The 25,715-nt window shown below is 40.9% G+C and overlaps 1 long non-coding RNA gene and 1 other non-coding gene across 3 annotated transcripts in view; one reads left to right on the forward strand and one right to left on the reverse strand.

Annotated features, from left to right (window-relative positions):
• Positions 1–1,204: 1,204 nt before the first annotated feature.
• LOC115460774 lies at positions 1,205–1,371 on the reverse strand. The gene has a single exon (XR_003940567.1). It is a non-coding gene; the product is annotated as a U1 spliceosomal RNA (small nuclear RNA).
• A 2,417-nt stretch (positions 1,372–3,788) lies between these two features.
• LOC115477105 overlaps positions 3,789–25,715 on the forward strand; it is a 91,680-nt gene continuing 69,753 nt past the window's right edge. Inside the window, exons 1-3 of one of the 2 annotated variants that reach the window (XR_003943278.1) lie at positions 3,789–3,874; positions 4,308–4,477; positions 15,621–15,684. This is a non-coding gene — a long non-coding RNA (uncharacterized LOC115477105). Of the gene's footprint in view, positions 3,875–4,307; positions 4,478–15,620; positions 15,685–25,715 lie in introns of those variants that run through there. The other variant, XR_003943279.1, reaches the window with a different exon arrangement.

Consider the following 25,715-nt stretch of genomic DNA (forward strand, 5'->3'; position numbering starts at 1 on the left):
GTGCCTAACACATGGGCATCCTCGGCCGATAATGGAAAAAAGAAGGGCGTCCCTGACGAACACTTGAACAACTTTACCTGGTCCTTTTTGTCTTACGACCAAGCCACAAAAATGTGTCCTAAATGACCAGATGACCAACAGAGGGAATCGGGGATGACCTCCCCTTACTCCCCCAGTTGTCTCTAACTCCCTCCCACCCTCAAAAGGTTTTTTTTGAAATATTTTTTCCAACCCCTATGCCAGCCTCAAATATCATACCCAGCTCCATGACAGCAATATGCAGGTCCCTGGAGCAGTTTTAGTGGGTACAGTGCACTTCAGGCAGGCGGACCCAGGCCCACCCCCTCTACCTGTTACAGTTGTGGTGGTAAATGTGAGCCCTTCAAAATCCACCACAAACCCATTGTATCCACATGTGGGTGCCCCCCTTCACCCATAAGGGCTATGGTAGTGATATACAGTTGTGGGTAGTGGGTTTTGGGGGGTTTGGGGGCTCAACAGACAAGGTAAAGGAGCTATGCACCTGGGAGCAATTTCTGAAGTCCACTGCAGTGCCCCCTAGGATGCCTGGTTGGTGTCTTGGCATGTCAGGGGGACCAGTGCACTACGAATGCTGGCTCTTCCCATGACCAAAGGGCTTGGATTTGGTCATTTCTAAGATGGGTGTCCTCGGTTTCCATTATCGCCGAAAATCGGGGACAACCATCTCTAAGGTTGACCTAAATTTCGTGATTTGGGTGTCCCCGACCATATTATCGAAACGAAAGATGGCCGCCCATCTTGTTTTGATAATACGGGTTTCCCCTCCTCTTCGCCGGGACGTCCTGTGAGGACGTCCTCAGGAAAACTTGGGCGCCCCTTTCGATTATGCCCCTCTATGTCAACTGTCTCACCTTTATCAATGTTTGTTCACCCTTTCAAAGAAATGTAATAGATTGGTGAGGCAAGATTTCCCTTCACTAAATCCATCCTGGCTTTGTCTCATTAATCCATGCTTTTGGATATGCTCTGTAATTTTGTTTCTTATAATAGTCTGTATAATTTTTCCCGACACTGACATCAGGCTCACCAGTCTATATTTTCCCGGATCTCCTCTGGAACCTTTTTTTAAAAATCGGCATTACACTGGCCACCCTCCAATCTTCCAGTACCATGCTTGATTTTAAAGATAAATTACATATTATCTTTACTTTTTTTTTTCATACAGGGGAAAACATGAATGCAGTCCCCCACTACCAGAAATTATGCAGTCGAGTTTCCCGCATGTGGGAAAATTGCAAGGGTCAGCACAGCCTGAGTGCAATAGCCGTGCCTCACTCTGGGAGCGCCACCTTCTGGATCATGGACCAATCTCCCCTGCAAGGTATCTATCTTTAATTTTTTTTTTAATTCTATCAGTTCTTAGGGATGAATACCATCTATTCAATGGGATTTGCTACTCTTCAGTTTGTCAAATTGAGCCATTACATCCTCCAAGTTTATAGAGATTCCATTCAGTTTCTCCGACTCATCAGTTTTGCACCGGTATCTCTCCCAAATCTTCCTCGTTGAGGACCGAAACAAAGAATTAATTTAATCTCTCCGCTATGGCTTTATCTTCCCTGATTGCACTTTTTTTAAGCCCCTCACACTTTGTCCCCAGAACATAATCCAGCTCCTCCCTTTTTCCGTGGGGCCATGCTCAGCACCTGAACCCTGAATAGACAACCTAATACCAATAAATCCTCCTTTCATTGCTAACACACAAACCAGCCTACCCCACTCTCCTCGTCCTGTTTCTCACTCACCCACTGGTCCCCGATGTGCTGACTGCTGTCTGCACAGCTGCACAGCACTGGCAAATGTAGGAGGCCTCTTTTCATGTGCGCAGAGTGTGAGAACCCAGGATGCCCCCCACCGGTATGCGGCATGGCTCAGACACTGCCTTCTTGTTTACAGCACACTGCATACCTTGTTGGGAGGCCCTTCAACTCCACTGATGTCTCTTCATACCTGGTCCATCCACAAAGATCAAACTCACTAAAAATCCCTCCTATGCTTCAGATGCAGGTGCCAGCACTTGACCTCCCCACAATGCTGATCACCCAGAACGGCCCCTAACAAAGTACGCTTACAAGATTGCTGAAAACTAGCTACAAAAACACACCACAAAAAGCACTGTTTTATGGGATATTACGCCAATATGCCCTCTATACAGAAAAAATGCTTTGCAGTTGCCTGGTTTTCACATGTTATGAGCACCCTTTAGTAAAAGCGCTCCTGCATAAACTCGTGTTCCACAAAGGAGCTTAGGTAAGTGGTGGCCTTTCTGCATTCCTTAACATGAATAATTTTGTTTGCAGCAATTAATATATATTTTTGTGCATAATTTTTTCCATGTCTGATTTTTTTTTGTTCAGAATTATGAACACTATGATCTTTGGGGTAAAATTATCTTTATCCTGCTCTTTCCCTGATGTTTGACACCCCTCCCCTTCTTTGTTTTCTAATTGCCTTCATCTTTCTGTCTTTTTTTTTTCTTTATTCCTTTCTGTTTTCTCTATTTTTCTCTCATATTTGAATGCTTGCTTTCAGTTTTTCTTGCCTGTCTCCTTCATAGATCTAATTATTAACTTCCAGCACAGATAGCTGCCTTAGACATCTTTCCTGCTCAGGACTTCAGGAAATGGTAGTTCAGAAGGCTTACGGACCAAATGACTGTGAGAATAATCATTCCTCTCACACTGTGTAAGCAATTCAGAAATATAAACCAAACCACAGTAGTGATTGATGTTTCAAATTTCCTGCATTCTATCCGCTCAGATCCTATCTGAAACTTATTAATTAGATGTCCCATGATCTGAAGGGAATCAGATCAGTCTGAAAGATTGTACCTATCTCTATTTATAATGGAAGAATCAGTATTTATTTTATTTTTTGTTTGTAATCGCAGCGATATTATAGTGCATTCTTCAGAAAAAATGTGAAATGGTGATGGAGCTAAATTATATCGGGCAGTTTTTAGCTAAGAAAAACATCATAATTACCACCTACACCATGGTTTTGTGGTTTGGCATCTGCATCTTCTTTGTGATAAGAAAAGCAAAATGAGAATGCCAAGGCCCTATATTTAGCAATGACAGCACTACAAAAACAGGTTTAAAGGTTATAAGAAAAAAGTAGCACAATCATATTTATGTTGTAACCCTATGGGTTAAAATATTTTTTTATTAAAATGTAAATACCTGGTGGGGTTGGAGGGTGCTTGGCTGACTTCTGGGTTCTGGGATGGACAGTCCAGTGGTCCAGGTCTGGCTCTGGGATCAGGGCAGGGTAGAAACTGAGCAGGAGAGAACATTAGGCTGGCTGAAAGTATGCTGCGGGAGCTGCAGGGCTAAAAAGCTGGTCACCTGGAACTCTGGGAAATGCTGGAGAGTGCTCGGGTGCTGGGGAGGCAGCAATGAAAGCTTTCTGGATTTGCGGTTGCTGGTCCTCCCCAGTGGCAGCTGCGATTGTTGTTCTGGAACATAGCTGCTGAGAGGGGGGCAGGGATGGCAAAATTCCCCTGGCCTGGGTCTCCAAGGGGGGCCCAGCAATGGTGTCTCTCTCTCTCTCTTTCCTGCTCCTGACAGGTCGGGACACGAGTGATCATGTCCCGACAGGAGCAGGAGAGAGAAAACTCTGATACTACAGCTGGGGCCCCCTTGGAGGCTGGGGAGGACCCAGAGGAGCACCTTCAGCGCTGCTCTTTTGCCCAGCTGAGCGACTGCTTTTTCTCTCAGGCGCATGCGTGTCTGAGAGGAAAAGCAGCCACAGTGGCAGGCAATTGGCGGAACAGCAGCGCTGGAGGAACATGTTTTCTGCTGGCGGAGCCTCGGGATCCCCACCAGTGAAGGTAATAGGAATGTGGGGGGGGGGGGGGGACAGCGATCCGGGGGGGGGACATCGCAGCGACGGGGTTGTGTGATGGCTCTGCTCCGGGCCTGGTTCAGTCTCTCGGCGGCCCTGTTCTGGAGGTGTTGGGGCAGTCTTGGGAATGCTACGGGTGTGTTTCATGGATACGGGCAGCTCTGGCACATGTGCAGGGAGAGTGAGTGGTGATGGAAGAGAGGCGGGCTGTGTTGGGCCTGTCTCAGGCCTCTTCTGTGCATGCGCGTTTTCCCTGTGCATGAATGGAAGCATCAGAGATTGGGCCTGCACTGGAGCTGGCCCAATTTGTGGAGCTCTGCCGGTTCCAGCTGTGGAACAAGGGTGTGGAATGCTGTGGCAGGTCGGGAAGAGCTCTGGAAAGCCTCCCTGAAGGTTTTCTTTTTTTTTTTTGTCGTCAGCGCTGTGACCTGGATTGACTGTGCGTTCATGCGCATAAATGATGCAACTTCGGGAGAAGTGGCAAGAGCACGAAAGCGGCTGGCTGGTGCTGCTGGCTCGAGAGCAGAGCCATGCAGCGGAACCTGGGATGTTGCATGGGATGACTGAAGAGGCTGCAAGTCCTGGCAAGGTAGGAGAGAGGGAGAAAATGACTTCTCTGTTGATGTGGATTTCTGCTTGGTCCCTGTCTAAAAATGGCACTTTAAAGCAGAAGTTTACATGCAGCAAGTGCTGGGCTGTGGACTTTGGAATCCTGGGCTAGAGTTCTGAACTGTTGATTTCTGGCAGTTGGGTGGGTGATTTGCAGTGTGTTTTTTCTAGTGAAAAAGGTGCTGGTACTCAAATACCAGGCCACCCTTCAGAGGTGGGGTGATCACTGAGGGACCTACCCCACAATAGCCAGGCCCCCTGCAACCAGTCACAGAATCTATGACAAGGCAGAGTTGGTGTGTAGAGCCTGAGCTCTTTCATTAAAACTTGGGGACCTTGGGTCAGTTTTAGCAGACAATGGAAAAGGTGCCAGTACTCAGTACCCCCAAGTACTCCCTCAAAAAAAGCCCTGGTGATTTGATACAGGATGAATGTATGTTATTGTGTTGTTTTGAGTAATGTGAAAATTAAATATTTTCAGAGAAAACTACTTCTGAAAGGAAATGCGAGTATTGATGAGAGAGAAATAGTTAAATTACTGGGCCCTTCAGATTTCTGGACCAAGGTTGTTTGAGTTGAGAGGGAGCGGTGATGCAGTGAAGATGTGTGTGAGTGTGTGTAATGGATTATAAGGAAAAACTGTTCATTTATAGTGTCATGAGGTTAGTTGACTTATGAAGTTAAATTTAATTAAAATTTTAAATTACATGTTTGTGAAAATTGGATGGCAATTTGGCTGGGAGAAACCGGGAACTATAACATTAACATTAGTGGTATGGAGTGAATGTGAGTGGAAATGGTAATAGGACAATGTTGTGGGTTGGGAATAGAGTACGGATCTATGCTTATTTGTTTATTTTGAAATAATAGAGAACATAAAAAAGTCACATGGTAAGGCAGGACTCATTTAGAAGGGAGCATGCATTAAGGAAGAAAGTTTTTGTTATTGAGTTATTTAAAGAGAGGACAATAGGAAGAAGATGACCTGTTGACCAGAAGTTGAAGCATGACAGAAAAGACTCCAAGGACTCCAAGATGGCTGCAACCAAAAGGTCACGGAACTAGCTGGCTCTGCTGGCCCTCAACTGGAAATCCAGCTGAAACCACCAGGTGGCCGAGACCAGCAGACCGACAGTGACTGCAACCTAACCCGAGCCTCGACCTCACTGAGAGGACCACTTGATCTCGCGGACATCCTCCATTATGGCCGCCGAGACTGGATCAGCTCAGAAAAACTTGATTTAATCTTTATCAATGAAACATGGATCCACAATCAAAAGGGCCTCATAATCCTTGAACTATGCCCTCCAGGTTATAAAATTACTCATTGGACCAGATTGGAAAAGAGAGGCGGAGGCTTAGCCCTAATCTACAGAGAACAATTCACCATCGAAACCATCGCTGAGTCCATAACACCGCAACTAGAAATTGCCTCATTCAGAATCCATAACAAATCCCTGATCAATCATCTGAATTGCGTCCTGTTTTACAGACCACCCGGCAACTGGAACAAAAGCCAGCCTATCTTCACAGACTTTATATCAAACACTTGTGTAAATAACGCCAACACACTAATACTAGGCAACATTAACCTTCACCTAGAAGACCTAAACTCCACCAACGTACGTGAATGTAAAGACTTCCTACAGTCCTGGGATCTCACATGGCCTCACATGCAAACTACCCATAACAAGGGACACACACTAGACCTTCTATCACACAAACTGTCCGCAGACCATAACCTATTAATAACAGACATCAAATGGACAGCAACACCTTGGACCGACCATTACAAACTGAACCTATCTTTAAATTTGTGGAAGAAGGGATTAAACCATACACCAGAACATACAACCTACACTACAAGAGGGCAAATAGATCCACAACTATTCTGGCAACAGATATATGATAACGGATGGATAACACAAACTGAGTCCATATGTTACCTCAATCACTGGGAGGATAGATGCAAAAGCATTCTAAACGAAATAGCACCCTTAAAAACAAGAATATCAAGAAGACAGACCATGATACCATGGTTCAATGACAAACTAAAAAAACTCAAAACACAATCCAGGAAACTTGAACGAGCATGGAAAAAAATAAAAGATGAACGTACACTCAATGCATGGAAACAAATACATAGAAAATACAAATATGCAATAAGGCAAACCAAAAAGTCCTACTACAAAACCAAACTAGGACTGGATTACAAAGATATGAAGAAACTTTTTCAACTCGTAAATAAGTTACTATACACCACCCGTATCATCACAATCAACACAGACATCCCACCCGCAGACAAACTCATTAATTACTTTAACGAAAAAATAATAAAATTACACAGCACTCTCCCTCATCACAACACAGACATCGAAAACTTCTTCAATAATCTAGACCTAACCCCTGATGGATACCCAGCCAACAGTATTTGGACAACATTTAACATCCTCAACACCGAATCAGTTACACAAGCAACTCATAGGTTCGCCAACACTCACTGCAAACTGGATACATGTCCCAGTCATCTACTTAAATCCACACCTGAACGCTTCATAACAGAACTCACATCCCACCTAAACTTCATGCTACAACAAGGTCTCTTCCCCAAGGAATATGACAACATCCTACTCACCCTAATACCAAAAGACACCAAGAAAAGCATGAGCGATCTTACCAACTACCACCCAGTTGCGTCTATCCCACTAGTAGTAAAACTGATGGAGAGTTTGGTGACCAAACAGCTTACAGAATACTTGGACAAGTTCTCAATATTACACAACTCACAATCAGGATTCCGCTCCCACCACAGTACCAAAACTGTCCTAGTCACCCTCCTGGCCAAGTTCAAACAGGAAATAGCCACAGGTAAAAGCATACTTCTCCTCCAGTTCGACATGTTGAGTGCATTCGACATGGTAAACAATATACTACTAAGACTCCTTGGCCACTTCGGAATTGATGGAAATGTACTCAATTGTATCAAAGGTTTTCTAAGCACCAGAACATATCAAGTAAAAGCAAACTCAAACATATCACCACTGTGGAAAGCAACCTGCGGAGTACCTCAAGGATCACCACTATCACCAATACTCTTCAACATGATGATGATCCCACTGGCTAAGTCCTTATCCAATCGAGGCCTCAACCCGTTCATCTACGCAGATGATGTTACAATCTACATTCCCTTCAGACATAACTTGACAGAAATAACCAATGAAATTAATGACGGCCTGAACATCATGGACTCCTTGGGAAATTCATTCCAACGGAAACTGAACACTCCTCTCCTCTCAACATAACAAGTACAAACCCACAACAATAAACACACCAGGACACACCCTCCCTATCTCAGATAGCCTAAAAATACTCGGCGCCACACTCGACCGCAACCTTACTCTCGAGAGCCAAGTAAACTCTGTAATAAAGAAAATGTTCTATTCAATGTGGAAACTCAAACAAGTAAAACCTTTCTTTCCAAGGGAAACTTTCTGAAGCCTAATACAATCAATGGTCCTAAGTCATGCAGACTATTGCAATGGAATCTACGTGGGATGCAAAGAACAACTCACAAAAAAACTACAGACCGCGCAAAACACAGCAGCCAGGCTGATATATAATAAAACCCAATTTGAAAGTGCCAAACCCCTCCGAGAAAAGCTGCATTGGCTTCCAATCAAAGAACAGATCATCTTCAAAATCTGTACTCTGGTCCACAAAATTATATATGGCGTAGTCCCAGGATACATGATAGACCTTATAGATCTACCATTAAGAAACAGTATCGGATCATCATGATCCTACTTAAACCTACATTACTAAATTGCAAAGGACTTAAATACAAAACAACCTACACATCTGGCTTCTACAGAAGCGCACAACTATGGAATGGACTCCCTAAAGCTATGAAAACAATCCATGACCACCTAAACTTCAGGAAATCTCTAAAAACCAACCTCTTCAAAAAGGCCCACAAGTTTCAACAAGCTTTCAACAAGTTTCAGTGAGTCACCAGCTGTTTCAACACCACGGCCAGGAGGAGTGGCGTCAGATCTCGGCATGGATCTATCTCTGACTTCTGATATGTGACCTCTCCATCTCAGCCCTTTATGGTGAGCCCTGTGGAACATGCTGAGGAGGCCCAGCTGAACACGCAGAACCTGACCTCAGTTGGGGGAAAGATTTCCAGAGCAGTGGAGGTGCAGACAGATTCCCCTCCAGGTCAACGAAAGTCATCAGAGGTGGGAAGTGAACTGCTCATTCCAGAGTTGAAACCCAATTCTGTGGATCAAAAAGCTGAGTCGGTGACGGCTGCAGGTGACTCTGAACTCTCCCTGGTATGGTCTTAGGTTTTTATATTAGAATCAATTTGGACCACAATCTCAAATTTAGGGAAGGGGTTATCAGGTCAGATTTCTTCTATGAACCAATTGTTATTAAGTACTGTTTCTAACGTTAAGAATTTATAATCTCAAGCTGAACATCTTAAAACATCTATTGAAGATCGTCGGGTTCAGATAAAGAGTGTTCAACAGGTTACTGCTGCAACAATGACTGAGAATAATATTCTTCATCAAAAACTTGAGAAACTGGAGAACTTGGTTAGATGTACTAATTTCCGAGTGATTAACTTTCCAAAGGCACAATATGTTACAGTGAGAGATATGTTTAAATGCTATCTAAAAGAAGTTTTGCAGATTCCAGATGACAATTTTCCATCTTTACAACGTATCCATTATTTACCTGCTGCAAAAAAGGAGCTAATCTCTTCACAAGGAGATTTGGGTGCAGATATCTTGAACGTTTCTGATATTCTTGAGATGTCAGGTTCAGAGTCCGTGACACTTGCAGCCTTAATTATTTGTTTTTGCATTATCTTCAGATGAGGATTGGTTATTATGTATATTTTTCAAGAAGTGTGATTCTCCTTTTCTGGGATCTCAGATCAAGATGTTTCCTGATCTAACTAAAAAGACCCAGAAAAAGATAAATAATTTTCTTTTGCTCAAACAAGGAGCCCCATTTTTCCTTAAATATCCATGCAAGTGTATTGTAAAGTATAGATCTGCTAAATAAATATTTTTTGAGCCTTCTCAACTTTCGTCCTTCATTAGGAGTAAGAGGATAGTTTCCAGCTCTCTGGTCCAAGTGGAAGCATAGAATGTATTTTATTTATTGGACTCTCACCATTCAACCTCCTTAATAGCTGATATGATAATGATTTGTATTATCTTTTTTCCTATGATTATCTATTGATGTTCTTCCCAATTATTTTGTGGACTTTATTAGATTTATTATTATTTCCTCTTCATACCTGTTTACTAAGGTGCGCTGGTGTTTTTAGCACATGCACAAAATTAGCATGTACTGTGTAGGCATCCATAGAAATATTTTACTAAGGTGCGCTAAAAAATGGCTTGCAGTAGTGTAGGCATGGGTTTTGGGTGTGCGCCAATCTATTTTTCAGTGTGTCTGTAAAAAAAACCCTTTTAAAAATTTTTGCTGAAAATGGACATGCGGCAAAATCAAAATTGCCGCACGTCCATTTAGGGTCTGCAACCTTACCGCTAACCATTCACCTAGCGGTAAAGTCTCATGCGGTAACCAGGCGGTAATGACCTATGCACGCCAAAAGCCACTTGGCACGCGTCCAATATGCACATCCAAAAATAAAACGTATTTGTCGTCTGCGCGCATTGGATGCGGTAGCCATGCAGTAACTCCATTTTGGTGTGCGTTGGGCACATATAGATGCTTACGTGGCTTAGTAAAAAGGCCCCCAACATAGTTAACATGTGCTAAAAATGCTAACGCACCTCTAGCATGGCTTAGTAAGCAGGGCCCTTCATTTCTTAAAATATTTTCTTTTTTTGATTTTCAATATTTCTGTACAAGTGATTATCCTTGGATTATAATGAAAAATTGCATTACAAATAAAGTAAAAAAAAAAAGTAAGAAAATCCTGAGTTATACTATGTTAATCACAAATCTTAGCACCCTTTAGTAAAATGGCCCCTACATTTTTAATATGTTGGTGACTGATGGTGATGCGGGCAGAGGGGGAGGAGGCTGTGTTTATGTTATTACTAGCTTCAAATTTAAATGCATGGGGACATATAGAAAATGATGAGTCATTCTCTATTCAGGCATAATACAATTTGTGAGCAAGGTAATGAGACCTGTTGTCCTTAGAATATGGAAAATAAGAGTCAATATTTTAAAGTGGGACCCTTACTTTAATTGCAACCAATCTAATTCCTTAAATATTGCCTCTGTCCCTTCCCCAGTAACTATTCAAACTGCATAATTTTATTTTAGTTGTGGCTTTGTCATTGTTTTAGCAGGGAGACCCATGTATATGGAGTTGTATTAATTTAATTGAAATGTTGGATTCAGGGTCATAGTTATCAACATGGGCTACCATTATGATGTGTTATTTTACCACAAACTTGTGCTATCATATCTTATTTTATGCAGTGATACCTAGTTCCTAATAACTAGGGTGAACAGTAAAATAACACATCTTAAAAGAAGCCCACATTGATATCTCCCCCGCCCTCTTCCCCAAGAAACTAAGTTTGAATCATCTAAATTTAGGCAAGGACATAGTTGCTGTATCTTTCTAAAGCTTTCTACATGCAGTTTATAGACATACTAGCTGTTAAGCCCGTAACAACGGGCTAGTTTTTTGTTTTCCTATGGCCTCCCCCCCTCCACGAACCCTGCTCTCTCCCCTGCCCTCCCCCTAGCGTCTGTTTCCCTCAGTTCCGCCCCCTCCTTCCCTCCCTGCTCCCTCCTCCTCCGATTTCCACGCCCATGTCCATGCCCTCCTCCCTATTGGGCTGTACTGCTGGTGGAGGCGAGGCTTGGACTTCTACACTCTCAGCGTTCCGACTCTACTGCGCATTTGCAGGGGAGTCGGTCACTTGCCATTTATATGTTTGATGCTAACATAACCAGGCATATATGCACCGGTATAGAGAGCTGGTTTAAGTGTTAGCGCATAAATGCTACTTATATCCATGTAGCTTAATATTCTGTAAGTTATGCATGTAAGTTTGAACCTTGCCCATTCTCTGCCCAAGCTCCACTCATGTGTTCACCCCCTCCCCCTTTGCAAATATGTGCTAAGTTAAGTGAGTATTTATTGAAAAGTACTTAGGTAGAACTTTGGCAGTTGCATGCATATGTGCACACATACAAATATAGATGAAATTATTCTAAAAATATTTACACTCACAGTGTGCTAATGCTAAAACCTATATTCTAGAATTGTCCTCATATTTGTTGCTGCATCCTTACATGGCAATCCAATTTATAACATAAGATGTGGGCCTGCTCTTTGGTGAGTAATTCCATGCCTTTCAACTAGGCAATGATGGGAATGAAGCAGTAATTGTTTTTCCTGATCCACAGAAATTCAATTTTATTTGCATTAAATTTCAATGTATTTTTTTCTTCATCCACATTCTGATTCTCTCTTTTTTTATATATAGCTACATAACTCAGCCCCAAATGAAATATTTTTGCTGACTATATCCTCAGAGTAAATCATGTAGATTATACCACGTCCCTTAATAATTTGTTCTAGCAGTGCTAACTTTACATAGCAGGTGTAGGTAACTCCAGGTCTTTAATTCAGCAAGCCAGTCAATTTTTCTGAATATCTATAATGAATATGCATGAGATGCATTTACATATGATGGAGGTAATGCTTAGAAATGAACTGTATGCCTATTCAATGCAGATATATTGAAAATCTGACTGGCTTGTATCACTTGAGGACTAGAGTCATCTACCCCTGTTAAATTGGAAAATATCAGGGAAAATCCTGAGTTCAGAAGGACCCCTGAGTTAAAGCTCCTCTTTTTTTAGGATGAAGACCTGAGAACTATTCTCTTCTTTATGTAGAGAATAGATCCAGTTCAAATGCACACAAAAGCGAGGCTAAGATCTCGAAGTTCCAGAAAAGAAAAAGCAGCAGATCACGAAACACACACATTCATGCTGTTTATGGTGATTATACATGTTTTTGGCTTATCACATTTTTTTAGTATGACATGTATGGTCTTTAAATATAATATGTATGTTTTTAGATTTGTTTTTATTGTTTTAACTTTTATATTGTTTTTTATATGGCTGTTAATGTATTTCATAGAGTTTCCCCTGAAGTAGCCTTTGATGAAATGTGGCCAAGTTGGGCTTTTTATCAGAGGTTACCCCTGTTGTGTGCATTTATAAATTATTTTGAAGACTCCTAGGGTTCTATGGTCTTCATAGATCCAATTAATGTGGATGCTCATCTCAATTAATCTAGGGGCCCTTTTACTAAGCCGCATAGGTGCCCATCCAGCTTATTTTCGAAAGAGAAAGACGCCCATATTTCGACCCAAATCGGGAGATGGGCGTCCGTTTCCCATGGGTGCCCAAATCGGAATAATCGAAGCCCGATTTTTGGCGTCCTCAACTGCAGTCCATCACGGAGACAAACAAAGATCACGGGGCGTGTCGGGTGTGGCGAAGGCGGGACTTGGGCGTGGTTATCGGCCGAGGAGAGATGGGCGACTTTAGCTGATAATCGAAACAAGAAGGGCGTTTAGGACGAGAATTTGGTCCACTTTATTTGGACCCTTTTTTTTCAGGTCCAAGTCCCAAAAAAGTGCCCCAACTGACCAGATGACCACCAGAGGGAATCGGGGATGACCTCCCCTGACTCCCCCAGTGGTCACTAATCCCATTCCACCAAAAAAAACCCACTTTACAAACTTTTTTTCCCCAGCCTGTATGCCAGCCTCAAATGCCGTACCCACCTCCATGACAGCAGAATGTGTTCTATCCTCTGACAGCCTTTCCCTTTTTCTGATGTGGGTTTCGGGTGAGTGTGACACCTTTTCTGTTAAGGGCACTGCAGAGTCACATCAGCAATGCATTGTGGTGGGTGTAGGGTATTGGGTTCTGTGATTCCACTTGTGTTAAATGCTCACAATGTTGGTAGTTGGTAGGCTCTACTCCCATGGTGCTTTTCCCTCTGCTTACTGGGCCAGAGTGTGCCCTGTTTTGTTTCCGGTAGTCCATGAGGTAGTGGCCATTTGTGTAAGACACTTTTAGATCCCTTTCATGTGTTAGCCACGTTACAGCACTTAGTTCTTACCTTGAATGTTGCTGAAAGAGGGCATTGTACATCATTCTGCCAGCTCGGACCTACTGCTAATCTCAGTACCAGCGAGACTCGTTGCCAGTGGGGCACAACCTCTGATCTGCAGTTAACTGTGAGTAAAGGTGCTTATTCAAATAAAGGACGTTTTCAGCGAGATTAGTCTTCAGGTGTGAACTGCTGTGCCAAGGTTATACACCAGCAACAAGTCCTGTCCCTGGACCACTTTTAGTGGGTACTGCAGTGTACTTCAGGCAGGCAGACCCAGGCCCACCTCCCCCCCCACCCGTAACACTTGTGGTGGTAAATGGGAGGCCTCTAAAACCCACTGTACCCACATGTAGTTGCCCCCTTCACCCCTAAGAGCTATGGTAGTGTTGTACATTTGTCCCTCCCACGACCAAATGGCTTGGATTAGGACGTTTCTGAGCTGGACATTTTTAGTTTCCATCATCGCAAAAAAAAAAAAAAAAAACGTCCATCGCAGAAAGGACCAAATCCATGGTATTTGGTCCGTCCAAACCGTACTTTCGAAACGAAAGATGGACGCCCATTTTTTTCGATAATACAGTCTGTCCCACCTCTTCACATACCCATTTTCGGACATAGACGCCCATGGAGATGGGCATTTGCGTTCGATTATGCCCCTCCACGTACACCCAACGCGTGCTACTTTGGAACTTCCGCCTGGCCCAGGTGGTAATATCATTTTTTATGCGCATCCACTACACGTGCCAGAAAACTTCTGGCGCGCGGCACTGACGATTACTGCCCAGAAATGGACACACATAGATTTAGTCACATAAACTACGCCTAAGTGTATTCTAAATACCACGCATAGATTTACACATGGCATTCAGAATATGCTTAGGCGTGATTTCCTAACGTGCATTAATTGTAGGTGCCATATATAGAATCGTGCCCTATATGGTCTCCCTATCTACTTCTATATTCGTTTCAAATTTCTGCTTTCCAGCTGTAAGCACATTCACTGTACAGCTTCATGCTACCCTCCTCTTTTTTCCTTCATGTTTCTTCAGCTGACCTCCATTTGTTGGGCAAGCTGCTCCTAACTTAGGGCAATTAAAACTACAAATCCAATAAAATAAGGACTGGGATCAGCCTATTCAGGTGAAAATCCTTTCCCTGAAACAAAACTGCATGTCGGAATGAAGCAGTTCCAGTTTAGAATTCTTCTGTTACATCATAGCACTACTGTCAATACCACATGTGTAGGCTTATATTGCAGTCAGTAATCTGATTTCCGATATGATTGATTCAGAATGACAAGTATAGGAAAGGTATGAGGTAAAGCAATTTATGTTGGGGGATAGTTGGGGGATAAGAAATGCATCATGAAAGACTTTCATATTCAAGAGTTTCAGGGTAAATCAGGGAATTCACTTTCATCCTTTGAAAGTTTGATTTTCAGAGTACTTGCAATGAGTATTCATCGTATATTTATCAATTGCTTCTACTTTACTCCTACATATTTATGCCAGAAACATTTGTAGGGTGAAAAGTAGTTTGCTGCACAGGGACTATGAAAACTGGCCTCTGAATGACCTGAATGTGTGATGCCTTTTGATTAGTTTAGACCAGGTTTAAATCATCAGCTTGATAATTACATTTCCCGATTAGTTATCATACTGGGAAAGAGTGAATGTTCATCAAGCTCAGTTTCCTGTTTGCAGTGGTGACCAATCCGACATATTTTATGGTATTTATCCCAGGAATAAAGAGTAGATTTTCCCAAGTCCACCTTCTTAATGGGTTATGGACTTTTCAGAACTTGTCCAAACCTTTTTTAAACCTTGCTAGACTAACTATTTTTACCACATTCTTTGGCAATGAATTTCAGTGCTTAATTACACATTGAGTAAAGAGATATTTTCTCTGATATGCTTTATATGTACTTTTTAATAGCTTCACTATATGTCCCCTCTACCCATTCTACTCCACTCCACAGAGCTGCATAAGAGCAAAAGCACATAAAGCAACATGGTATCTGTACCATGGAGGTGGTGGAGGAGGCAAAGAAAGCTTGGGACAAGCACATAGGATCTCTAAAGGAGAGGAAAGGATAGTAGACAGCATGGATGGACAGACTAGATAGGTCACATGGTCTTTGCCTTCATTTTTTTGTTTCTATGTAAGTGGGAGTCCTGCAATGTCCCACCCATGCACTACCCCTGCTATTGGTCTCTTGCAAGAATGTTTAAATTTAGTTTCCAATTGGCATGTTGAATATAAATTGGTTCTATACAAACAGAAAATGCTGTCTTGTGGTTTACAGATAGTCTTCACAGTCCGAATCTCGCTCTGAACCTTTTTGGGGCTGTTATTCAGCCAGCTGAATCTTTTCAAATCCTCGGTTCTCACCTCTCTTTTTCTGCCTAAATATCAAATGTGTGCAAATCCCTTTTGTTTTGAACTTTGCCCCTGAAAATATTCCTCCATTAAATAATATTTATTATGTATATACCAAATGATTCAAGTTCTCCAGGGGGTAAACCATGGGCTCAAGTCCAGGAAGGTGCTATTAACATCAACAATCAGTCAGAAATTCTGGAGGAATCTTTATCTGAAACCACTGAGAGAGCCACATTGTTGGTCTCATTTGTTTTCAAACAAGATGTAAATGCAGTGATGAGACTCTATTTTCATAATTCACAGACCTTGTGCCATGGCCAAAAGATTTGGATTTATCCAGATGTGACTAAGATTAAGAAAGAAGGAAAGCTTTCTTGGCCATGAAGCAAAAAGTATTGGAGTGCCATTTTTGTTATCACATCTGTGTAAATGTTTTGTTAAACATGGTGAACTAAAATATATATTTTTTTATTTGTTCCTGAACAGCTGAGGTCCTTTCTGAATATGAAGTTTGCAGAGAATTAGATCTGTTTGGGATTTTGTCATTTGAGGGCGCTTCTCATGCTAATGTCTTCTCTACTGTCATGTTTTATTGATCTCCTTGTCTTTTTCTTTTTCACTCTCCTCTGGCATCTGTGGTCTAAGTAGGGTTTATTTTACCTTATATTAATATTTGCTTTCTTAATCCTTCTTATACTTCATTTTTGCTGATTAAGGAGCATTATTTATATTTTTCTTTTTTTTTTTAAATACGAAGGATATAATTTTATTGTTATCTACCGATTTTCTTAAGTAAGTGGATACTTGTGTATTATGATCTAAAATGATATAAATAATTTTTTTTAATGTGTGTAAATCTGATTGGAAAGAGCCTATCTTTCCCCACTCTTCCCTTTTTCTCCCTATATTGTTTTGTGGGGATTAAGTGCACCTCCACACTTCATGTGGCTTCCTTTTTTAGACTAAATCTGTTTTTTTACATCCTCTGTCAACAGTGTTCTATCAGACAATACTTTGTTCATGACACTTTTCACTCACTCTTTCCCAACTGATTAGTAGATTGTATTACTGCAACATAATTTATTTACGCTCATACCAATCCCTCTTGAAAAAATTGCAGTCTCTTCAAAATACTGCCATCAGACTTCTCTGCCATGCTCAACGATTTGATCATGACTTTCCTTTGCTTCAGGATCATCACTGGCTTCCAATCAAACACCATATCATATTTAAGACTCTCATGCTCACTTTCAAGTCACTCAAGATTGGCCTTCCTCTTTACCTATCTTCTCTTACAATTCTATTTTCACTAGCCCGTTTGCTCTGCTCTTTCAAGGACCATTGTCTTGTGTTACCAGATCATAAAACAGGCCCATCTGGAGTCCACCAGGTATCAGACTTTTTATTTTGCAGCTCTATTTCTTGGGAATTCATTGTTTCTTTCTATTGACGCTAAACCGTCTTTTAAAAAAATTAAAGCTGCTGTGAAAATGTGGCTTTTCCGTAAAGCATATATCTCTTCATAGGCCGATTACGATCCTGCACTGGTGTGCTCCATCTTTTACTTCTAATCTATTTTGTCTCTTTCTTGTCTTGTCTCTACCCTCTTTCTGGATGTTATAATTTTATTTTGCTACCTGGTTATACCTTGTGTTGTAAGACTGGAATTTCTTTCCTTTCCTGTCACATTTTATAGTTCCTTTCATTGTTTACATTTTAGATTGTAAACCACTTTGATCTGCTAGCTAGTAAAGGCAGTATAGCAAGTGTGAATAAACTATAAATTATAACCCACGTGTATGTCCCTTGAAATATTTGCTATGGAAGATGGGTGCTATTCTTTAAATATGTCCCTAGGAAGGATATCTCCAAGTGAAAATGCCCAGCTCCAGACCATTTACAAATTCATCTTACAAAATACACTTATGTCTAGTAGCACTACTGGATCTATCAGATGCGCATGACACCACTACTATGGCTCAATTTATCAAGCCAAGCATTGCTTAGAGTAGGCATGTATTCGTTATTGATCCAAAATTTTATTACTTTTTTTTTCCTTTTAATTTATCTTTTAAATCTTAACCCTTCTGAAGATGCAGTCTTTTGTATAGTGAAGACAGTCCTTGATACAGCAGTTTTGCAAAACATGGGTTCATGTTAGTACGAGAAGTTTCCTCCAATTTAATATGTGGAAAACTGAGAATTGTGAAAATAAAAAAGAAGAAGCTCTAAGTTCTTGAAGTTTGAAAAGGTACGTTTTTTGATAAAAGATAAACTATAAGGAAAAAGTAAAAAAAAAAAAAGTTAAACGTAATACAATTTTGGATCAATGACGAATACATGTCCACTCTAAGCAATGCTTGGCTTGATAAATTGAGCCATAGTAGTGGTGTCATGTGCATCCGATAGATCAGTAATGCTACTAGACTTAAGTGTATTTTGTAAGATGAATTTATAAATGGTCTGGAGCTGGGCATTTTCACTTGGAGATATAGGAGCCCACTCCATTGAGAGAAGCCACTGATACTGTTAGTTTTGAGCCTAGGTAGGATATTGGCATATAACCATGTAACGCACACACCTATGTGTGTATATACTATTATTCAACAAAGAGAGGGGTCAAAGCACAACATGAAGTCCAGAACGCAACAAAAAGTACTAGGAGCCTTCACAAGCAGGCCAAATCATTTAATCACAAAACATGTGTCTTGTACATCAAATTTATAGCATTGACCTGACAACATTTATTCACATAACATGCATGCAAATGTTAGTTTACAGAATTGCCCTTTATGTGCCCAGCTATTTATAGAAATTGTTTATAGGTTAATGTCTATACTAGGAATACACAAATATTCAACCACTTATAACCAGTTCAAAGCTTTGTTTAACAATCACAGTCAAAAAGCTATTTCATATTTTCTGCAGTTTTGAATTTCAGCCTACAAGAAAAATGTAAATTCAGTTCCTATTGATACACATATCAGAGTTATGCAAATTCTGTATTGATGTTTGTGCTTTGCAGGCAAGGTTTTCAGTCTAGTAATAAATTGATTTAGCCTGACTACATTCTGGCCGCTTGGCAAATATTCCAATTTGACTGACAGCAGTTTGACTCTGGAGAACCTAGGAGCTGCGGTCTCTTACTCAACAGCTTTCCTCCCCCATCACCTCAAATGTCATTTCTGAAGCATTTATCACGAGGTACTGTCATTGGACAAATAATGGGGTAGCGTGATAGCAGCTCAGATACACACAGCCTCCCTGATTCAATGACAGGTTCTGCTGTTGGTTACTTGAGATAATAGAAGAGTTCAGATGCACTGATAGATATAGGAGGAGGAACAGCATTCCAAATGGCACTGCACATGCTCTGTGGAGCCATGACAGCTGTCAGCATGGAATAAGTGCCGATCACAGCAGAGATAAAGTTCCTTGGGAAATGGTAACATTTGATGAAAGGGCAAGAACAGTGAAGCCAGATGAATCGTAGGCAGTGGCATGCATGAAGCAGTTGTTTCAAGATGAAGCAAGACCCTTTCTTTTTATTCAGTCACACATGCAAAAAGGTCAAGTTCTTCAAAGATATTGACATGGGTTCCTGTCCCCCCTCCCCCCCATGATGTTTCTTGTGCACATGTGAATCCTTGGGTGATCAAACAGTCAAGGATGTTGAAGCTAATTTCCCATCATCAATAATTACACTATACTAGCTATAGAGGTCAATACAGGTTTGACCTTAATAAAGCTCATGCTTTGGCACACTTAAAAATGCATCTGCATTTCAGTGGAAATAAAGCTGCGACTGATAGTTTAATGACATAAGCACTGCGTTATCTCTCAATAAGGTGGGCAGTGTTGTGCTACATCTGTAGCAGAAGAGAAAATGCTGAAGAATGTTAAGAAAAATGCCATGTTACAAAGTAAAACAAGACATTTATAGAAAATTAGTAAGAGACCTAACCAGACACAGCCACATTTAGATTTTCTGCTACATAAGCAAATTATCAGAGTTAAACCTTTGGCACTTCTAAAGATTTTCGCTTTACACTTGTGACTGATAAATGCTTGCATTCAACATTCACGTATTGATGCAGTGATCACACACCACATAACTGGAGTAAGCTGAAGGTGAATAAATAATTCACTGATGTGTTTAATCAGTTTCATGATTATCCTCTCCTACCTTTCTCTTGACTTTACTGCATCATTGACCTGCTTGATTGTATTGACTTAATACTGCTGCAATACACTTTACGTCCAGAGCCAGATCTTGCTCTAGCTTTCAGATTACCAAATACATAAATAAAGATGGCAATCTTGTAACATGATACATACACCGGGAAGGCACATTATGTAGGAGTATCTATTGTACCTATTTTATAAGGACAGGATATATACCTGCATGTATGTACCTTTATAAAATAACATACCTGAATGTTCCTGCAAAATGTTATACCTGCTCCAAGGCAAGTATAATTTTAGGCATTTATGTACCATTAATAAATGTTACTTAAGTGTGTAGGAGGTCAATATTCAGAGGCAAAGTAATACAGATACCGTGAGCAAAAATCACTAATATTACCACAAATTTGAATAAGTCAATTTATTAAAACACCAGCATGGCCATGTTTTATCCTTAGGCTACATCCAGGGTACAATTAGATTATAGATTCCAAATAAAATAATGTTATTCAGCAAATATTGGATTACCAGTTTTGTATTCATCCACTGTTTAGCAGCATTTGGAATCTATGGTCTAATTGTACTCCTGACACAATCTGAGGGCAAAATGTGACCATGGTGGGTTCAAATTCAGGGTCAATATCCAGCCAACACAGTTAGTGGGGTTTTTTTTTTCATTTTAAAAGCCAGTCACAGTGGCTAAAAAACCCACCAGTCTTCAACATTGGTAAAATCCCATGACAACTTCTTCCACCCTGTGGGATTCTTGCAGGTTCCATTGGATACCCATGATCCTCATTTCCATACAGTAGATAAGTACATAAGTACTGCCACATTGGGACAGACCAAAGGTACAGCAAGCCCAGTATTCTGGTTCCAACAGTGGCCAATCCAGGTCACAAATACCTGGTAATATCCCCAAAAAGTTCAATACATTTTCTGCTGCTTATCTCAGAAATAAGCAGTGGATTTTCCCCAAGTCATTTTGATTAAGGTCTATGGACTTTTCCTTTAGGAAGTCGTCCAACTCCAAACCTTTTTTAAACCCCGCTAAGCTAACCACCTTTACCACATTCTCTGACAACAAATTCCAGAGTTTAATTACACGTTGAGTGAAGAAATATTTTCTTTGATTTGTTTTAAATGTACTACTTTGTAGCTTCATCGCATGCCCCCTAGTCCTAGTTTTTTGTGAAAGAGTAAACAAATGATTCACGTCTACTTGTTCCACTCCACTCATTATTTTATAGACCTCTATCATATCTCCCCTCAGCCATAACCAAGCTGAAGAACCCTAGCCACTTCAGCCTTTCCTCATAGGGAAGTCATCCCATCCCCTTTATCATTTTTGTTGCCCTTCTCTGTATCTATTGTAATTTCACTATATCTCAAAAAAGAAACAGCAGAATTAGAAAAGGTTCAAAGAAGAGTGACCAAAATGATAAAGGGGATGGAACTCCTCTCATATGAGCAAAGGCTAAAGAAGTTAGGACTCTTCAGCATGGAAAAGAGAAAGCTGGAGTGGGGAGGGTATATGATTGAGGTCCACAAAATCCTGAGAGTTAAGCCCACCCTAATCCTACCTTCAAAATGCCCCTGACATGCCCCTTGTGAGTTAGACACACTGCAGACAAAATACATAGATAGATTTCTGCAAAACAGGTTTCAAAAATACTTATTTGGTTGTTTTGAGAAAAAAAAATCCATCCAAATGGTGCATTATAACACTGGATGTTTTTCTCTTTTGAAAATGAGTGTAAGTGCTCATGCCTAAGCACATATACATGTACTGTCCTCTATATACCTGGTTACACTAATATTTTATAAATGAAAGTAGGTGCCTGCTTTCCTTTTTAGAATAGGCTCCTACCATGTGTCCTAAAGGTGTCTAATTGTAGTCTCCATGTTATAAAATTACCCTTAAAATATCTTCATTTATTGTAATGTTTCTAGTTCATATGTCTACTACTTGAAGGCAATGCAGAATGCAGTATTCATCAGGATAGTGTTATTAAAAAGTATGTAAGACTAGCCTAAAATAACCTATCACTCTAAGTACTGAGGCACTTCTTATTTCTGTATACTGCAAGGCCAAGTATCAGACATAGAAGAAACAAAATGAAACAGCTAGTAACATCAAAACACCATTATGAAACACACAAAAACAGTTTTAGTTTTGACCACAGTGCAGTCAGCAATGGACATGATCTGAGAGGTCCTTCAAGGAATTTCTATTAGTTATATTTTTCACAGATGCTGCTAAAAACTGCAAGATACTGTGGCCAACTTGACCTTACCATGTTTAGTTTTATGTACTACTACTACTTAACATTTCTAAAGCGCTACCAGGGTTACGCAGCGCTGTACAATTTCAAACGAGGAAGGACAGTCCCTGCTCAAAAGAGCTTACAATCTAAAGGACAAGTATGCAGTCAATCAAATGGGGCAGTGTGGGTTTCCTGAATAGAGGTAAGTGGTTATGTGCCGAAAGCTACAGTGAAGAGATGGGCTTCAAGTAAGGATGTAGAGATATACCATTACTTTTTCAGTATTTTCAGTGAGAAAGGTTGAAATGCCAGTGTTCTTGCAGTATACAAACATATTTTTATTTGCAAAGAACAAAATTAGTGCAATTCCATCTATGCTGGCTATAAGGAGGGTGTCCTAAAATGACTACAAATGGCCCAAAATACTGCTATAGACTTGTGCTCAGGGTATCATGGTTTGATAGAACCACTCCATTATTATGCAAACTGCACTGGTTGCCCATTAAAGCCAAGATTATTTTTAAATTATGTGTTTTTCAGGCTTATTTTCGAAAGAGAAGGGCGCCTATCTTCCAACACAAATCGGGAGATGGACGTCCTTCTCTCAGGGTCGCCCAAATTGGCATTTCGAAACGAAAGATGGACGCCCATCTTGTTTCAAGAATATGGGTTTCCCTGCCCCTTCACGGAGCCGTCCTGCGAGGACGGCCACAGGAAAACTTGGGTGCCCTGTTCGATTATGCCCCTCCATGTCTTTCAAATATTATATGGCATAGCACTGGATTACATGCAGCCCTTAACAATTATTCCTCTATGTAATATAACCTCTGGTTCTAGGGACTACTTAGACTTCATCTTCCAGATTGCAAGAGAGTGTGTTATAAGTCTGTTCATTCTAAAGACTTTAGATACCAGGGTGCTAAGTGGTGGAACTCATTGCCAATGGTAATCAAGGGTCAGACTGAATACTTGGTATTTTGCAAAAGATTGAAATCTTCCCTTTTTGAGAGGTTTCTACCCATCGTTGGAGTGTGTTAGATTGTATTTTATTTGTGCTACTCTGCTCTTACTTGATATATTGTTTGTGGCGTTGTAAACCTTGCCTGTCATTTTATTTAATGTAAACCACATTGAACTCAAGTATGTTTGGGATAATGTGGGTATAAATGTCAAAATAAATAAATAAAATGTTCTTTCACTCTTTTTTTTTTTTTACTCAGTATCAAAGTGTATCAAGATGAAACAATCATTCTGCTACAGGATTCCATGGAACTTCTTTTTATAGAGCGCTTAGGGATCCTTTACTAAGCTAAGGTAGAAAGAGGCTTGGAGCACCCTTATGTGGGTTTTTCCAGCCATGTGCTAAGACCATTTTTACCTGCAGTCGAGCTTGAGAGTGGAATTTCTGCAAACCGACAGTTAAACACTTCAGAACTCTTTATATGCACTGTTCAAGCTTTATCATTTGAGTTGACCTTAGGCTCTCTTCTTCATTCTTTAGATGCTCCAATACTGTGCATATGTACACAAACTCCTGTCCTTTACCCATCCTGTTGTGCTAGCAATAACTCCAAAGCTGCTTCTCCTGTACTTGATATCAATCCAACTCCTTCAGGCACAGACCCTTTACACTGTCCTCCTTCCAGCAGTGCACCTCACTGGGTTGCACTCCAGCCTTGGATAGGCTCCCCCCTGTCCTGGTCCCGCTTCCAGGCTGGACTCCCCTATTCACCTGACTCCTTTCCAATTGCCTGTAAAGGGGCTACAACTACCCCTTTACTTAGCCTGATTATCTCTTACACTCCAAGATCCCCCAATGCTCCCAAGGGTCCTGGCAGGGGTACAGGCAACCAAAGATCTCATGTACCTCACTCTGATCTCTTTTATTATTTTCAAAGCCCACCCCTGCTGTCATTCACCACAGGGAACCACTTTATCACTGCAACTTCTCTGCCAACCCCTCTCCTGGGCAGGCCTCCCAAACTCACTCTCCAGCCCACTGACAAAGATCTCCCTCCCCCTATGGCCTCTGGAAAAATCTATCACAACTTCTAGTAATACCCATATCATGGGATATTACACTAGCATTAACCTTGGAATTTCTTTTTCTTTTTAACCTGGCTGACAATAATACTTACAACAAAAAAGCAGCACCAGGAGACTTAAAAATAGGGACACAGCTCTTTAATCGTACACCTTTCTAAAACAGTCTTCAAAAGGACCTGACATGGGCCGTGTTTCGGAGCACAGCGCCTGCGTCAGGGGTCACAATGGTAGCAAGAAGAATGTGCAGATAAACTCAGCAGAAATATTGGATGCTACGTGTGGCAACGATGTATATTCCTCCACACACGTAATAAAATAGTAACGCTCTCCTTCGATATTGGAGTCCAAAAGATTAAACGGGCAAATATCGAAGGACAGCGTTAGTATTTTTAAGGCTCCTGGTGCTGCTTTTTTGTTGTTTGGACCCCTGTTTGTACTTTGCTCCCTCTCTCTGCTGTACTACTGACAATAATACTTAGACATTAGGAGTGTGCTGCATTCATGTTAAAACTAAAAATAAAACATGACAACTTATAACATTTTCAGTCTGAGTACCGTCACATTAACTGAACATCGACAGCCCTGGAATGAGTCAAATTCTCATTTGTGCCATTCATTTTTCATAACAGTATGGCCTATAGGGCCAGAAACAGAAGAACCAGTTTGGAAGGGAGTAAGGAAGCAGCATAAGGCACCTCACCAGTCATGTTGAAACATTTTGTCAATTAGCCAAGCAAGCCTGTCCTTGCCTTATGTCTCACAAAAGTCATGGCTGAATGATACCAGTAGCTCAGGCAGAGACTGAAAATAAACACCAGCAATCCAGCGCGATTCCCCTTGTTCATTCAGAGAGTAGCTGGCTAAGAAACTGTAGTATCACAGTGTTACTTGATGATGTCCGAGAGATCTATAATAGAGAAATCATCCAAAATCAAGACAGAGCTCAGAAAGAAGCAGGACTGTTTTGGTCCCAGGAACAGAGGAAAGTTTTTTTTTTTAAATCTCTCTGACAGACTGACCATATAGCCAGAGAGAAACTAGCAGAGCTAGAATTCTGATAAATATATAGAGAGAATACTGTTTATTTTTCAGAGAAAAGGGAGTTTTAAAACTTTCTCACCCTCTGTAATCAGAGTGAGAGATATAGCTTAGGAGCCAAAAAAGAAAAAAACAAAACAAAAACAGAGCACAAA

This window comes from Microcaecilia unicolor, chromosome 1, assembly GCF_901765095.1.
Source record: "Microcaecilia unicolor chromosome 1, aMicUni1.1, whole genome shotgun sequence".
Classification (NCBI taxonomy): domain Eukaryota; kingdom Metazoa; phylum Chordata; class Amphibia; order Gymnophiona; family Siphonopidae; genus Microcaecilia; species Microcaecilia unicolor.